The following is a 16,765-nucleotide window of genomic DNA, read 5'->3' as shown; positions in this document are numbered from 1 at the left end:
TTTTTAGCTTCTCTGAATAACCAGCCAATCATAAAAATGCCACAAATTCGTCTATACTGTCCTTAAACTGATTTATTTATTCCAGGTTGTCTCTGTGCTTGACACAGGGGACTTTTTCCCTTAAAACTTGGCTTTCATAAAACTGCATTCATGTTTACACAGTCCTCATCTAAGATAGTTCGTTCTCATCATCACTAGTTAATGTTTCACCACATGAATTCATTAAGTATGAGCAAGCGTAAGGGAGGCACCAAAAAGCCATTCTGTGTTTTTCTATATTTAAAACGTGATGATGGTGAGGATTCCCAATGAAAGGAAATGCCAGGTGTGAGCACATGTGCCTGGAACATGCTCAGCCAGGGTTCCTTATATTTCAATTGTTGAAAGGCTTTGGGGTGGTTTATACATGTCTCTGTTATGGTACATGTTTCAACAATTCACATAATTCAAAAGTAAAGTAAGCTGATTATACCTTGCTTTATGCATTTGGACTACTATTTTTTATGCAATTGCAAAGAAATTGATAGTGCTGTTAAAAAGAAGGAAGATGTAGAGGATGGTTCCAATTGAGTGGGAAATTCATTTTCACCTCGTACCACTATTTTTGTACATGCAGTTCCAGGCATATTACCTAGGCTCCCATTGCTTGTTTTTGGTTGTGTTTTTTTTCCATTTTGAATATGAATATTTTTGGACTGGGAATATCTTAGGGTCAGTTGGGGTAGTGCCTAGAACACTTTGCTGAGAAGACTTCTGAGGCCACACCTGGGCTCCACAGAAGGGAATACTGTAACCACCAGTCATTGCCTACCTGTCACCAACTCTCAGTGTTTGCCATGGGCATCAGATTGAAAAGCAATAGTGCATTTGCTGACCCTTTTCTAGAATACAATATTTGTAGTATACAGATATAGACACTCTGGGAAGGCAGAAATTCTCAAAGCTATGTTGATAAGGACTAGATTTCTGGGAAGCTGTGTCATTAGGAATATAGACATCCTTTATGCAAAAGAGAATTATAAACTTTTTAGTCTTAGTGTAATGCGTAGTGTTATCTTTAGACAGGGATCTTCTTACCACTCATTGATTTCTATTTTGATAAGTCCAGACTCACCCAGCAGGTCTCAGATTATTCTAATCTGATAAAAACATTGCCTTTCTGTAGTAAAGCATTTTGTGCAATCCTTTGTATAATTTATACATGTAGAATTTTGTGTAAGTAATAGTATCAAATGGCTAGAAGAGGCCGTTCTCTTTTTTTAATTGACAGGATTATTTGCTTGAGGTGAGTCAGTATTTGTCGAGTGCCCTTGTACCAAGGCACTCATTTCATTCTAGTTCAAATCCTCAGAGTAGAAGTGTTCTCTACATTGCACAGTTGAAGAGCCTGCCTCACAGGCTTACGGAGGGTCCCCAAGCCACATAGAGAGGAAGTGGGAGAGCGAGGCTATGTGTCCAGGACATAAAACGTGTGAGAAATTAAATTAATCCAAATTTGTTCTTGAATGTTGATTAGCAGGTGAGCTTTGAAAAGGAATTAGATCTAACATGTAAAAGTGCTTTAAAAACTTACACATCACCACCTATACTCTCTTCTACCATCCACTCTGGCCAAAATCTGATGCTTTCTCAGCTATTCAGTTAGAATTACATTTTTTAATGAAAATTTTATCATGATGCCACTTTATTTTAAAAACCTCTAATGGCTTTATCTTGGGATCAAGACTACTGCCCTTAACATGCCCCATGAGGTCCCAGGCAGTCTGGTTCCTACCTACCTCTCAAGTCCCAGCTCCTGCACCCAGTTGACCTTTGACCCGGAAATCAAGCTGCTCTCTACTTCAGGTGCATTTCCTTCTTCCTAGAATACCCTTACCAATTCACTGCATCTGGTTACTTTATCCTTCAGTGTCTGGGTTAGTATCAATTTCTCAGACCCCTTTCCTGACACCCCAACTATGTCCAGTCTCCTGACACTCCATGCTTTTCCTTCAGAGCACTTGCCACAGTTGAATTACACAGATTGGGATGTATGTTTCATGCCCGTTAGATGTGGTGAGTTCTGTGCGGGCTGAGACCATGGTTCTGTCCATTGCTGTATTCACAGAACCTGGCTCGTAGCTTGCAGTAGAAATCTAATGTGGTGCAGGATGCTAAGTGGAGTCTTCTGTTTTCTACGAGTAAGTGAGACGAGCCCAGAGCTGAAACAAGGTGTTTTAAAATCCCCACTTTGTTTGTGGTCAGAGAACTGCAGCTCTGTGGCCATCACTTTCCTGCCGTACTTTTTCTAAAGGGGTCATTTCAGCAGAGCCAGCCCTTGAATTTCTCTCATCCCTCACCCCCCATGTAAGAGGCTTGGAGGGTGGGGGCAGAATTGTCACCTTCGGTGGAACCTTCCTCAGAGCTGGGGAACATTCAAATGAGAGAGAATCTTGTCTGAAGGCTGGTGAGCCACTGTCTCAGAAAGCTCCCTATGCCCAGGCCCTGCAAAGCTAAGAAAGGAAGTGGAAGGACAGGTGCCATGTTTGATGGGACAAAGACAGTAGGTTTCTTGGATACTACGGTCCGAAGTGAATTCGTAGGTGTCTTGGGACTTAAGCTTTCTGGCTAGTGTCCCACAGGAGAGCAGCCCTTGGTCCCCTGACTTCCCCCCAACAAATGAGTGGACCCATTAGTGTTTCTCAACAAAGAGTTAATAGGTGTGCCCCAGGAGTGAGCCAGGGTGTGGATGGCATCTAAAGTACAGGCCTTTGGCCAGTGAGAAAATCGCCGCCCCCCACCAAGGTGGGGTAATTCTCACAGGGACTCGCTCTTGAACTTCACAAAGAAGTGAGCCAGCATTTCTTGCAGAGCATTTTTCAAAGGTTTCACTTCAGCAGAACCAGCTCTCAAATTCACTGTGATGGTCACGAAAGGAAATGACCCGAGAATCAGCTCAGGGAGCAGGGGGGTGCGGTGCGAAGAGATCACCTCACTGCCACCCCCACACCCAACACGCCCCACCTGCCCCGGCTCAAGTCTCAAGCCTCACTTCAGCTAGAGACACATGCAGAGCTTTGTATTGAATATGAGATGAAAGTCTTAATCAAAATGAAACATTTAGCTGGTGATAGGGCAGTCGAGATGTGCCCTACTCCTTACTACTCTATAGGAAAGGGGGAGTTAGAACACAAAAGTTGGAAGGTATTGGATATAAAATAATTTTATGTTTTTACTTCTCACTGAGTTGAATTCAAAACAGTTAAAATTCCTCATTAAATGGGGAGAAGGGCTATAAAACATCCCTTCAGAAAGGAGGTTGCACGTCAGTGTTTGCTTTTCCAGAAAGCCCCTTTGCCCACCGCGCCTGGAGGAATGGAAATACCGACTCAGTCCTGACACTTCCAGTGGCCTTTTGACTCTTACTTCTGTCCCCCTGCCTTTCTACTGAGAGCAGAAGGCAATTGAGCAAGACAGCAGAATCCAAGGATGTTTTCTTTCTTTTTATTTTTAAGTTAAATTTATTGGGGTAACATTGGTCATATAGGTTTCAAGTGTACATTTCTATGATGCTAGGTCTGTATATTGCACTATGTGCCCTCCACCTAAAGTCAAACCGTCTCCTGTCAGCATATATTAGGCCCCTTCCACACCCACCCCCTTCCCTCTGGCAACCACCACATTGCTGTTTGTGCCTGTGAGTTTTTGTAGCTGGACTCCTGGCACATTTGGCTGAAGAAACCTTGCATAAGGGTAGGTAGGGATTTTTCCAATAATACCTCTAGGTAGGTTATCATCCAGTGGTGTGATGGCCAAGACACCCACATCTTAGACTGTTACTCTTTGCGATCCAATAGATTCACTAAGAATATACCAACATAGAACCAACTGGTTTAAACACAAAGATAAAATCCTTTAGATGCACTTGCCTTAAACAATGCCAGTCCTATTCTAGAAATCAAGTTGTAAATAACCAAGAGAAACCCACTTAACTAGTTGCTAGTCCCATCAATCTACCAACAAGGGTGGACATTGTAGAGGTCATTTGCTCTGGTGTTTTTCAAACTGAAAAACTGATTTAGTTGAAATCAATTAAATGTTGAGATCAATCAGCATTTAAGAAAATAGAATAGAAGAGACCCGTGCATGCATGCAGTAAGGATAACTATGTCGCCCACTTTGCAGCTGCTTGCTTCATTGTGTGAGAGTTTGTATACTGGGACACAAATGTTTTTTTCACTCTGTTTTCAGTTAAGCTCATAAGCCACTGATCTAGATGTTAAAGTCCAGATTCCAGATCATTTCACTAGGTATTGTAAATTTTGGAACGGAAGCCCAGAATGGTAAAGACACTTGTCCAAGGCCAGTAGGAACAGAGTAGAACTTGGATCTACATCTCTAACTCCTGACTAATGTTTACTCCTCTTCCCACCAGCCTGGAGGCAAAAGCAATAGTAATAGCCAATACTGAGTGAGCGATTACATTGTGCCAGACACTGCACTAAATATATCATTTTATTTCATAGAGAAATGGGGTAAATTGACTTTGTGGTTGGTTTCAAGTAAATGTTTGTGACTAAACAGCAACTGTTGTCCATGGCTAGATTAAATACAGAAGTTGTGAGTAAACATTTAAAGTTCTTATAGCAATTTGTCAGAATAATTTTATGTCTTTTGAGTCTAGTAATAAAAACATTGGCTTGCATTTTATGTCTTTGAGGTTTTTTCTGGCAGTTAATGTTTATTGTGTTTTATAAAAGCATTAGACTATGATGGATTGGCAGTGAGAACAAACTGGTCCTTTACCATGAATAGTTTGCGAAGCACTGACTTACACCCAGCAACATTGACCTTCTTGTCGGTTGATGCCTCTTGTCTCCATCTGAAGTGCCAGGTGGTCACAGCTGGAAGAGGTAGATTACTGGATACAGCCCCGTAACAGCAGAGTAGGGGTTACTGTGGTATCCAGAGTTACTTGGGACAGGGGACTTTCAATTCTAGAAATAGCTGCCCTTGTGTGGGGAGGGCTAGTGGAAACTGCACAAACATCAATAAATACCCCGAAGCTGTCATTTACTTCAACATTTCCAGCAGAGGGACTGATGGGGATGTGAGTTTTGCTCCCCGCCCCCTTCTGGGAAAGCAGAAAGAGCCCCTTGCGAAGCTCTCCTTGGAAGAAAAAGTTCGACACAGAACAAATTAAATTCTTATTCCCCAAGACTCAACCAGAGCGGTAAGAAGCAGAGGGACCATGCCACAGAGGTCTCTGGGAAAACAGGCTGATTAAAGGGAGCCTGTGTATCTCCTGGAATTGCAAGCTCTGTGGAGAGAAGCACACTTCATAAATCCTTTAGGACTGCTTATTGGCTACACCCTCAGATTTGTACGAAGAACTGTTGTGAGTGAATCAGTGTGTCTTTGTTTGCATCTCCTGGAATTCCAAAGACTGCAGCCAAGGAGCTAGCAAGGTTGAGTACTGGACTGAGCATTTAATCAGTTGAACACTTCCTCATGTTTTCCTGGTTTGTTCTCATAACAAGTGACCTTAGTCCAACTCCTAGCAACATGTGATTGTGGAATGTTCCCTCCTGAGGAATACTGCCTGTTTTTTTTTTCATTCTGAACATACTGAAAATCTCTGAAGATTCAGATGAGTTTTGCTTTTCTTCTTGGACAGTAATAATGTAAGCTAACTGTACTGCAGTATACCCAGTGTTTTACATATGTTACTACAAAGTGTCAAAACCACCTGGGTCAAAAACAAATGCTTAGAAAAGTTAGGTCACTTACTTGATGTAATGCAGTTCAAGCTCTATTTTCTGTGTTCCTAAATTTTCTGCGTGTTCTTTTCAGCATCCTTGCACAGCGGATTCAATGCCAGAACCCCAAAGTCATGACATTTTCACTTACTCCTTTCTTCCATCTGAAAACAGTGTCAGGATCCACTCCCTTTTGGTTTGACCTAGAATACACATACCCATTGAATAATTCAGGAGTGGGATGATGCATTTAACTACTTTGGTCCTGCAAGCCACAAGTCGTTATGGTAGTAATAGCTAACATTAAAGACTTTCTATCGAACCTGCCTATCCTGTAACTTTTACCCTCATTGTCATACTTAATCCTTTCACAGAAGCCACCTTCCCATCCCTAACCCTTTTCCTGCTTTATTTTCTCATAGTACCCTTACCTAGTATGTTCAAAATAACACTTCACTTTACATACTGTGCTGCTTGCTACCTCTTCCCCACAGGAACGTAAGCTCCATGAGGATTCTGTGGTTTTTTTTTTTAGCTCAATGATATAAGCCCCCGGCAGGTAGGGCCAGGCCTCATACATAATAGATGCTCACATTTGTTGAATGAATGATTGAACAGTTCTTTTAGGTAAATATCACTATCATCCTCATTTCATAGATAAGGAAACTGAGGTTTGTGGTATTAAATAAGGTGCATGAAACGGAAGCCTTTTTTTTTAAAACTTAAAACTAAGTTTTTATTTCATAGGTTTTGGGCTGTTGTGTGTTTATTTTCCTTTGTTCCCAGAAACTTTAAAAATTCTTCTTTGATCTCATTGTTAACCCATTGGTTGTTTAATAACATGTTATTCAGTCTCCATGAATTTGACTTTTTGAGTTTTCCCCTTTAGGTTGATTTCTAGTTTCAAGCCATTGTGATCTGAGAAAATGCTTGATATGATTTCAATTTCCTTGAATTTGTTGAGGCTTGTCTTGTGTCCTATCATGTGGTCTGTCTTTGAGAATGTTCCATGTGCATTTGAAAAGGATGTATATTTAGCTTCTTTGGGGTGAGAGATTCTGTATATATTAGTTAAGTCCATTTGATCTAGCAGGTCTTTCAGTGCCACAATATCCTTGTTGATTTTTTGTTTCCAAGATCTGTCCATTGTTGATAGTGGAGTGTTAAAATCCCTTACTCTAAGTGTGTTCCTCCAAGATTTTCCTTACATATTTAGGTGCACATATGTTTACAGTGTTTATGTTTTCTTGATGAATTCTCCCCTTCAGTGTTATGAAGACCTTCTCTGTCTCTTTTTATGGCCTTTGTTTTGAAATCTATTTTGTCTGCTTCACCAAATAAATTAATTTGGCAAAACAGTGGGGTACAAAGTCAATATTTAGAAATCAAAGGTATTTTTGTTCACCAAACAATGAAGTATCAGAAACAAATATTAGGGGGGGAAATCCCATTTACTGTAGAAACAGGAAAAGTAAAGTACCTAGGGACAAACTTAACCGAGGAGGTAAAAGACTTGTACTCAGACAGAACACTGACGAAAGAAATTCAGGGAAACACCAGTAAATAGAAGCACATACTATGTGCGTGGACTGGAACAATTAGCATCATTAAAATGTCCATACTACCCAAAGTAATTTATAGATTCAACACAATCCCTATTAAAGTACCAATGACATATTTCACAGATACAGAACAAATATTTCAAGACCAGAGACATGGAAATAAAGAATATACTGAGAGTGACCAGAGAGGAGGGAGGAGGCAGGGAATGGAGGAAAGAAGGGGAACATGTACAAAGGACCCACGAGAAAGGACGATGGGATGGGGATGGTCTTTGGGAGCAGGGGTTGGACAGGGCAAGGGAGAGCAACGGAGGTAGGGGGATGGGGACCACTGTAACTGAACAATAAAAAAATTAGTTTTTACATGTTAGTGGTTATAATAGCTTCCTTTATATAGTTTCCTTTTCCATTATATTGTTGGAATGAAAAATTTAACACAAGAGGTTGGTTCAGTGCTTCAGGTACCCACCTTAGGGTGAATAAGCAGTATGTAATTGTTGAGGACATATTTTGGACCTCTTACCTATAGTAGTAACTATAGCTAATACTAAATTTAAAAAGATATTTTTCTCTTCTCTCCTATTGTGGTGCTCCCAAATTAACACAGTGAAGAAAAGGTTCAAATAAATGACTTGCTAACACAAGACTATAGCTGCTGGAACAGTGGTGGGCACCTCCTGAGACAGAATTGGAGTTGTGAAGAACTTGGGAGATGTCCAGCCCAGACTCTCCTCCCCTCTTCCTCCCCCAAAGCTAGATTTTGGGACTCGGGTCTGTCCTCACTGGACAGCCTGTTCAGTGATGGATTGCTACATTGTCATTGGTTGACTGCCTTGTCAGAAAATTGGTTGTATTGAGCCGAGAGTTATGCCCAGGTAACTTCTACCCCTTGGTCTGAGTTCTGCCCTCCAGGAAATGATATAATAAATGAAGTTCCGTTCACATGTCAGCCTTTAAACTATTGGTTTATTTGTACTTACTGTTAGGTTTCTCCTGTCCTAGTCCTTCAAACATTCCTTGTGTGGCATCTTTCCAGCTATTTTTCCATCTAGCTTGCTCCCTTAGGAATGCTGTCCAACTAGTTCATGTCCAATTTAAACGTGTTATCCAGTTCTGCAGGTGTGGTATTGGAATTATATCCAGTGTTTTTTTGGCAACCACACCAGTCTGTTGGTTCATCCTCACCCCTGGAACTTTCAGAGTGAACTATCTTCGAACTCTAGTGGGAAAAAAGTGCTGCATAGATGGAACCACCGATTACTGACGATTATGAAAAATAATCGTGATGTGTGTGGACACTGTCCTCCATTTCTCTGTATACTCCTTCTGCCACACCCAAGAAGTTTATGATGAAAACAGCCATTTATTTATTGCATTCAGACTGTGTGTAAGACACTGTCCTACTTAACTTTCTAAACAACTGTATTTGTAGATAGTATTAAACTCTATATTTGAGACTGAGATTAGGAAGGATTAATGTATTTAAGATCACAGCATTGTAACTGGCGGAGCATGGATATGAATCTATGTTTGATTCTAAACCCCAAGCTTGATAAGATGCACTTCTAGAAGTAACAAAGAGGATAAGCTTAGCTGCCCAAGGCTCCTAGTTTCATTCACTCTGAAAAACAAGCACAGGGAGATATTTTAAAGGAGTTGTGGTATCTTCTTCCTATTCTTTAAGAAAAAACAGGAAAACAGGATACAAATTATTGTGTTCCTCTCATGTACCATCTGTTTCATATCTGTTTGTCTCATTTAGTCCTCAGGGCAATTCTATGAGGAGAGCACTGTTGTCAGTATCATTTTACAGGTGAGGAAACCGTGGCTCAGAGAGAATAAAGCCAAGACACCCACACAGGGTGCTGAGTCCAGAGGCCTTCTGTCACACTAGGCCACCTTCCTCACAGAAGGTTCTTCACGCTAACTGCCTCCCTCCCAGCAGGTATCTGGCTAGACTGTCACCCCTGATGATCATCCCTTCCTCTCCTGTCCAGTGTGTTCAAACTTAGTCAGTTACCTAAGTGGAAAAAAACCCTTGCCAAATTAGATGATCATTCACTCATTATGAAAGGTTTCCTATATCCATAGTTTTGGGCCAAGGATTAACCAAGTAAGCAGGTTGCGTAAGTTAATGTGGCCCATCGTGTCCCCTTCCTCTCCAGTTGTTTGACCCCGTCCATGAGGTCATGGTGAGTGCAGCACGGGCCCATTTAGTGATGTGATCCTTGAGGGTGGTGACCCACAGCCTCCAAGCTGAATTAAATAACTTGCCAAAGCATAGCTATAGAAATTATTTATTTAGGAATCACGAGTAGGAATCTTTTCAAATCACATTACTAATCATTGCATTTGTATACAACATAAATGTTTACAAAAATACTTTTTACTTAATAATAAATAAATAAATATTCTTACAAATAATTCCATTTGTTCCTCTCAGTCACCTGGTAACACGGGCTGAGCAGGGGCACATTGCCCTGTTTTACAAACGGGGAATCAGAAACTCAGAGAGACCAAAAGACTTGCTCAGAGCCTCACCATCTCAAAGGGGCAGAATCCAGACAGCCTGTTCAAGCTGTGAATCCTGCACTTGTACTGTGTTATCCTTTCCCTTCCTTCCTCTCTTGCACTGTACACTAAACTTCTCATACATCTCTGCCCTTGCCATTGACCTGTTGGCTAGGACCCATCACCAGCTCAGAAGGAATTGAGCTAGACCAAGCTGGAGCTGCTCCTTGTTTTCAGGCTCCGCTTCCCAAGCCATCTGGTGGTTCTGACTTTCCAAAAAACAGATGCAGTGGTTTGCAGGTTGTCATCAATCTTCGCCATCCCTTGAGAGTCCAGTGACTTTCTGCAGCACCAAGCTGTGTAAATGTTCTTTGTGCCCAGGTAAGTACCTGTGCATATTAATCCTAAGGTCACACTAACCATGTGAAAAACTAGTTCACTTAATTTCTCTCAGGTGGGCAGTAAGCTGAGAAAGTGCCCTGGAGGCCAAGGCTTTCTTGTAGGTTGGCTCAAAGAACATCTGATCTAAAGCTTGCTCTACCTTGCAGAGTCAAAGCCTGCTGCCCACTCCCCCAACCCTGTCCCTATTTCTAACCCCTGTCAACCACTAATCTAGTCTTTTCTAAAATGTCATTTCAAAAATGTTATATAAATAGAATCATATAGTATATAATGTTTGGAAGTGGCTTTTCCTGCTCAGTGTAATGGAGATTCAAGCCTTCGTATAGGGTTTTGTTTTTGTTATCTAAAGTCCATACAATAAAAATTTTTAACTTATCATTTAGTTTTAATTATTTTTCTTTAATTTTACTTAGGGTTTTGTTTCATTTTTAATTACCCAAAATCCATTGCCGGGGCCCCTTCCTGGCCAGGAGAACTTGTGTATTGCTTAATCTTTCAGAGACTCCATGTCTTCATCTTTAGGATGAGCATAATAATTACACCTCTGTATTAGTTTGAAATCTTAAAGTTTCAGGGAGGAAAAGCACCCATATTCTCTTCATCAGTGGAGGATTATTGTTAAGATGCAAGACAAGGTCTTCTTTAGCCACAGAGTAACTTCAAGTCCCAGTACTTCAAGCACTGGGACAAACGACAGGCCTTGGGCATTATTTGAGGGGGAGCGACATTAGATTTGATGATACACCTTTTCTGTGACTCCTTGCCATTGTTATTGTCCAGGAGAAAGGATCTGGCTATTTCTAATATAGGGAACCTGTAATGGGCCCACACCAAACCCCTCAAAGGCATTGTCTTCTCCTGTGGCCCTCTGGTAGACCCACTAGGGGAATCTCTAAACCTCTGTGTCCGGCCATCAGTCAGAACCAAACAAAGATGAAGGTTGCTTTGGGAGGTGATGCCGTGTCACTGGGGGTATCAGGATGAGGTCTCCAGAGCAGATATGGGACGAAAAGCAGAGAGCGCAACTGATCCCTGGTTAAGTCTTTAGTAGATGAAGGTAGTATTTATCTTACTCTATGTAGTACAAAATGAAAAGTCTGCATTTAGTCAACATTCTCAGAAGGGGACTTTGGCTTTGAAAAGTCTTTAAGGCTTCATGGACCCCTCCCATGGAGGACAGGTGTTCCACAGGGTTGTTATGAGGAACAAAATTCAGTGTCCAAGAACACCCTGGCCAACTCTAAAGCCCTACAGGCACTAGTAATTTCACAAGGTCGCCTGATTATTATGAATTCAGTCTCACTGAAGTAGCGTTTTGGCTACATGCCACTGGAAAGGAAATTTCTTTGTGTGCATGCGTGTGTGTGTTTTAAATAAAAGAGCCTGGTTTGTCATAACTGAGAAGGTTAAACAGGAAGATTATATATATATTTGCTTGTGCTTCTGAAAGAAGACAGTAGAGTTCAGTACAGAGCTGAAAACAAGGACCCTGGTGTCTGGAAATGTCTGTGGGCAGGAACCTGCAGACCCAGATGATAGCTTCTGGGGTCCTGGCGGTAAGAGTTACAGAATGGCCAACATTCTGCATGAAGGATGGTCAGGGAAGGAATGAAGGTCAGTCACCAGGCACATGCAGGGCCCTGGGTTGTGACACAGCATCTAAAACAAACATAAATCATTGAAAGCCTACAAGTTCTGGCTCCTTCCTCAGATTCCACATTTGAGATACAGAAGGGAACTAAACTACATCTTTTTTAAAATAATTATTTATTTTTAGAGAAAGGGAGAGAAACATCATGTGCAGACCCGCTCACACACCCGCTACTGGGGACCTGGCCTGTAACCCAGGCATGTGCCCTGAGTGGGAATCAAACTGGTGACCCTTTGGTTTGCAGGCCTGCGCTCAATCCACTGATCCGCACCAGCTGAGGCTAAAACAACATCTTATTGAACAGTTTCTTTCCTTTCCAACTTTCAAAATAAGACCTTCTTTTAGGTCAGCCTCAGACTGGGGAAATGAGAGATCAACCACCTAGGATGAGCCCTCCCCCCAACACTGTAAATAGCTCCTTCCATTTGGCAGGGATCCCCCTCATCTTGGTAATGAGTACCTGCTGGCTGCCACTGACCCCCTACTGAAGCCAGCATTCAGGAGCACAGAGGGAAGTCTGTATTCCTGCACGCTTCTCCTGTCTGAGCAGCCAGCTCTGCCCTGCCCGGCATCACTGGGCGTTGACACTTTAGGGACTCCTGAGACCAGATCACAGATCCTCATTTTCCAGGATGATTTTCCTACTGTCTTGATTTTGTGGATCTGTGATAGGAATAAATCTTTGCATATCCCTCGCCACCCCAAACCCAAGTCTTGAGTGTCTCTTCATCTATTGTGTTCCCTTTTATCCCTGTAATTGCCATATTTTGTTGTCTTTCATGATTTTTCTGTCAGCTCAGCCAAAATGTGAACTCCTTCAGTACAGGGACTATGTCTTTCTTCTTGGTATCCCCCACCCCTAGCAAAATGCCTAGCACATAACAGGTGCTCTATAAATGTTTATCAGCGGAGCACAGAAGAACCAGAATGCACCCACAGGAGGGTGAGTAGGATAGAGAAGGCCCTGGAATCTCGGTCACATGGGGAGCTGTGCTTGTGTGAGACAGAGGGGTGGGTAGGGAGGTTATGCTGCACAGAAAAAGGGGCCCCCAAGGATATCCATGTCTTAAGTCCTGGAACCTGTGAATGTATCATATTACGTGGCAAGGGGGAATTATAGTTGCAGATGGGATTAAGGTTACTAATCTGACCTTAAAATGGGGAGATTATTGTGGATTAACCAGTTGGTCAGCGTAACCATAGGATTCTCAAAAGACAGAGGCAGAAGGGTCAGAGTCGGAGGAGACATAATGACAGATGTAGCGGCTGGAGTGCCATGGCCACAAGTCAAGGAATGCAGCAGCTTCTGGAAGATGGAAAAGGAAAAGAGTGGATTTCTTCTAGAGTCTCCAGAAGGAGCACATCTCTGCTGACACCTTCATTTTAGCCTATCAGGACCATTTCAGACTCCTGAGCTCCAGAATTGTTAGATAATAAATTTTTATTTTAAAAAAATTTTATCTACTTTATTGGGGTGATATTAGTTAATAAAATTATGTAAGTTTTAAGTGTATAATTCTATAATACAGCATGTGTATTGTGTGTTCTCCACCCAAAGTCAAGTCTCCTTTCATCATCATTTTAAATTTGTATTTTCGAACCTCTAGATTTGTGGCAATTTGCTACAGCAGCGATTGGAAAATAATATAGAAGCTAAGCTGGGATGGGGGTTGCAGAGGGAACCTCAGGAAAGAACCTGACCTCAGAAAGCATGAATCTGGAAAAAGAAATGGCCGTGTGGCAGTACCTCAGTCAGCATCCAAAGAGACCTCAACTGCACCACCACAGATCAAAATTAGTTGATGGTAAGATTAGCATTGGCCAGCAGCTCAATGTGTGGGAGGCTGCCTCTAGCTTCCCAAACAGTAAGTGTCTTTAATAACTTGGGAGAAACTGCAGTAGCACATGGTATAAAAGTCGATCAGATCTAGGGTTGAATTCTCTGCCGTCTGTAACTGTATGATCTTAAACAAGTTATACATCCTCTCCAAGCCAGTTTTCTTATCTGCAAACTGGGATAAATCTGTTTCTTAACTAGGAGGGTTGTTGTGGAGATTAACTAGGAACTCACATAACATGCTTAACACAATGCCCGACACCCAGGAAACAATAATTGGTTTCTATTACTAAAAATATTCACAAAATATTAGGTAGCTTTAGAAGAACAGTGTTGGAGGCATCTACGCGCTTCCTACTGACTGGACCATATGTAGAGTTTGTGGTGAGTTCTGGGAACAAAAGTCAAAATGAACAACCAGGATGGTTGGAAGAGCACAAATCAGGTCAGATAAAAACAGAATCCAAAGGAATGGGGAGGTTTGACATGAAGCTATTTGAAATATTTTCAGGACTGGCTACATAATTGTGGGGTCCAAAGCAAAAATGAAAGGGTGGGTTCTCTCGTTCAAAAAATTGTTAAGAATCTTGAGATGACACAGGAGTCCTTCTGAGCACAGGGCCCTGTGCCCAGTTTCACACACCCAGGAGGCCGGCCCTGTATATTATCACGTAAGAAGTGACAGATTGGCTCTGTGAGGCAGTGGCCACGGTGGCAGCAAGAAGATGAAGAAGTTCAAGTTTTTGAGAGATGATGACAGTGGGGACCATGGTCAGGATGAAAATAACACATGGGGAAATGGGGAGAAGGAAGAAATGGAATGAGAAATGCCTGAGCAGCAGCGAGAGGAGGACTCTTGTGTTCTCCCGGGGCTGGCAGAGCGCCCCCTGCAGTACAACCGCACTTGCTGGTTCTCCAGGGAACCCCCAGCGGGCCCGCCGGCTCACAGAACATCCCGCAGATTTCTACCTTGGCCTCTATGGAGCAGTTCTGGAGATTCTACAGCCATGTAAGTATCTCCCTAGAATCAGACAGGTGACTTCTATCTCTTTAAAGAAAGAATGAAACCCGTGTCAGGGAATTAGCAAATAAAAATGGTGGCGAGTAGATTACTTGGCTGTGTGAGGGCTCGGCAGCCTGTTACTGGGAGGATGTCATCCTGGTCGTGTTAGGGCACAGTTTGTGGTTGGGGAGATCCTGTGATGCAGGAGGTAGCAGGAGGTTACCGGAAGACATTATTGCAATATGGAGTAAAATTGGTGGCAACCTAGCAACTACGATCCAAATCCGATGTCTATGTGTATGGTCCAAATGGACGGGAGGGCTCCAGCCAGTTCTTCATCCCTCCCTGAAGGGACGTCCCTGAGCTGCATGCTCCCCATTTGTCCTCATCCTGGAGGGCAGATTCTGTTAGACACCCTCCAGCATTACTGACTCCATAAAGCAGAAAAATGGAAAATGGGACTTTGTAACAGATAAACTTTGTTTTAATGGGGTTCTGTGGAGGAGTGTTCAGCCTTTTATTTGCTGTGTGCTGTCCAGAGGCCTCTCGTGCATTCTGTTGAGCTCTCCTCACCCTTCGAGGGCTGTGTGAAAGGCACTGTGACAATGTGTGCAAGCCAGAGCTGTTGCCTGAGAGTTATCATTATTATGAATATCCATGTGTCCCGGAACAGCTTTTTCATGCAGAATGCTGGAATAGCTGTGAATGTGCTCTTCTAGCTCTGCCATTAAGTTATTGTGATGGTTTGTTCATTTCCCTGGCCTCTTCCCCCAAGCCCATCACTTTCTGAAAGTGTTTTTGCAGGTTTCGTGTCCCCCCCTGCTCATGCTCCTGTCTTCCCGCCCACAGCACTCTTTTGCCTTTTAAGCACTGCTACCCTTAGCATTTTCACCCTGTGGACCGTACTGGTTTCATTGAGGCTGCTTTGAAAGTAGGCCTTGGTAAATTACCCAGGAGCAGAAACCAGGATGATCAGGAGATAGATTATAAAATATATGTTCCACCTGCAGGATGTGGCGCTGAGGACAGTGACTGAAATCACTTTCCCAGACGATCAGAGCCTGTGTGGCAGGCGTGTTTCTGTGGGTTCTTGCCAGCACTTCACTGAGGAAGGGAAATGGAAACCTCGTTGTTGTTAGACATCAGCATTTAATATGGTAAAGTCTGTGATTCTGAAATGAGCACACCCAAAGGAAAGGTGCCCTTGATGAGTGCCTTCATTTGCATGGATGTGCCTGTCTGCAGTGGTTGAAAAAACATACTGTCAGTCCTCTGGTAACGTATGTTAGCAAATGTGTTCTGATCCCAGATACCCATACAGTAAATTCTTAAAGGCTGGTGTAGGCATGCTTTAAAAATGACCAGCCATTCATCGAAGCACCTAGGATTCAAGTAAGGATTAACAGTCCCATGGCAGACTCCAAGTAGCACTTGCTGTCTTCATTGACTCTTGTGAGCCCCAGCTGCAGCACCTTAAAGTTAAGACTTTTCTTTAAAACATGTCTTTGGAGTTTAGGAGATGACTCAGGCACCTGGTCTCAGAGAAGTCATATGAGGGTAAGAGGCATTTCTTTATTGTGCTTACATTACTCTTTTCCTACCTTTTAACTTCTGAACACACTCTAGTTACCACTGTTTGGGGATGTTCTTTTCTAAAAAAAATAGAAAAGTATTGGCAGGGGTGCAAAAAGAAGCACTTTCCTTATAGGTAAAGGTAGATCTGATAAGAAAATCAGCTGGTGCTCTGAGAATGAATTTCCAAGTACTTGCCAGTGGAGGAGGAGTAGAGGCTGTGACGAGTGATTACACTGTCAGAGCAATTCTCTATTGCTGTGATGAATAGAAAAATCGGGGGGAAGAAAGGGGATGGGCTTGACCCCAACAGAGAGAACTAGAACTTAAGGAGAAGAGCCTGCAGGCATAACATAAGGGAAAACATGGTAATAAGCCCGTAAAGAAAGGAGAGACTTTAGCACTCCTGTCCTTAAAGGTATTTAAGCAGAGGGTGGGCAGCCACTTTGCAGTTATTGTATACCAGAGGTCAGAGAACTCATCACTAAG

This window comes from Artibeus jamaicensis, unplaced genomic scaffold (genome assembly GCF_021234435.1).
Source record: "Artibeus jamaicensis isolate MK-2021 breed Jamaican fruit bat unplaced genomic scaffold, CSHL_Jam_final scaffold_1019, whole genome shotgun sequence".
Taxonomy (NCBI): domain Eukaryota; kingdom Metazoa; phylum Chordata; class Mammalia; order Chiroptera; family Phyllostomidae; genus Artibeus; species Artibeus jamaicensis.
Note: the sequence above shows the minus strand (reverse complement) of the source record.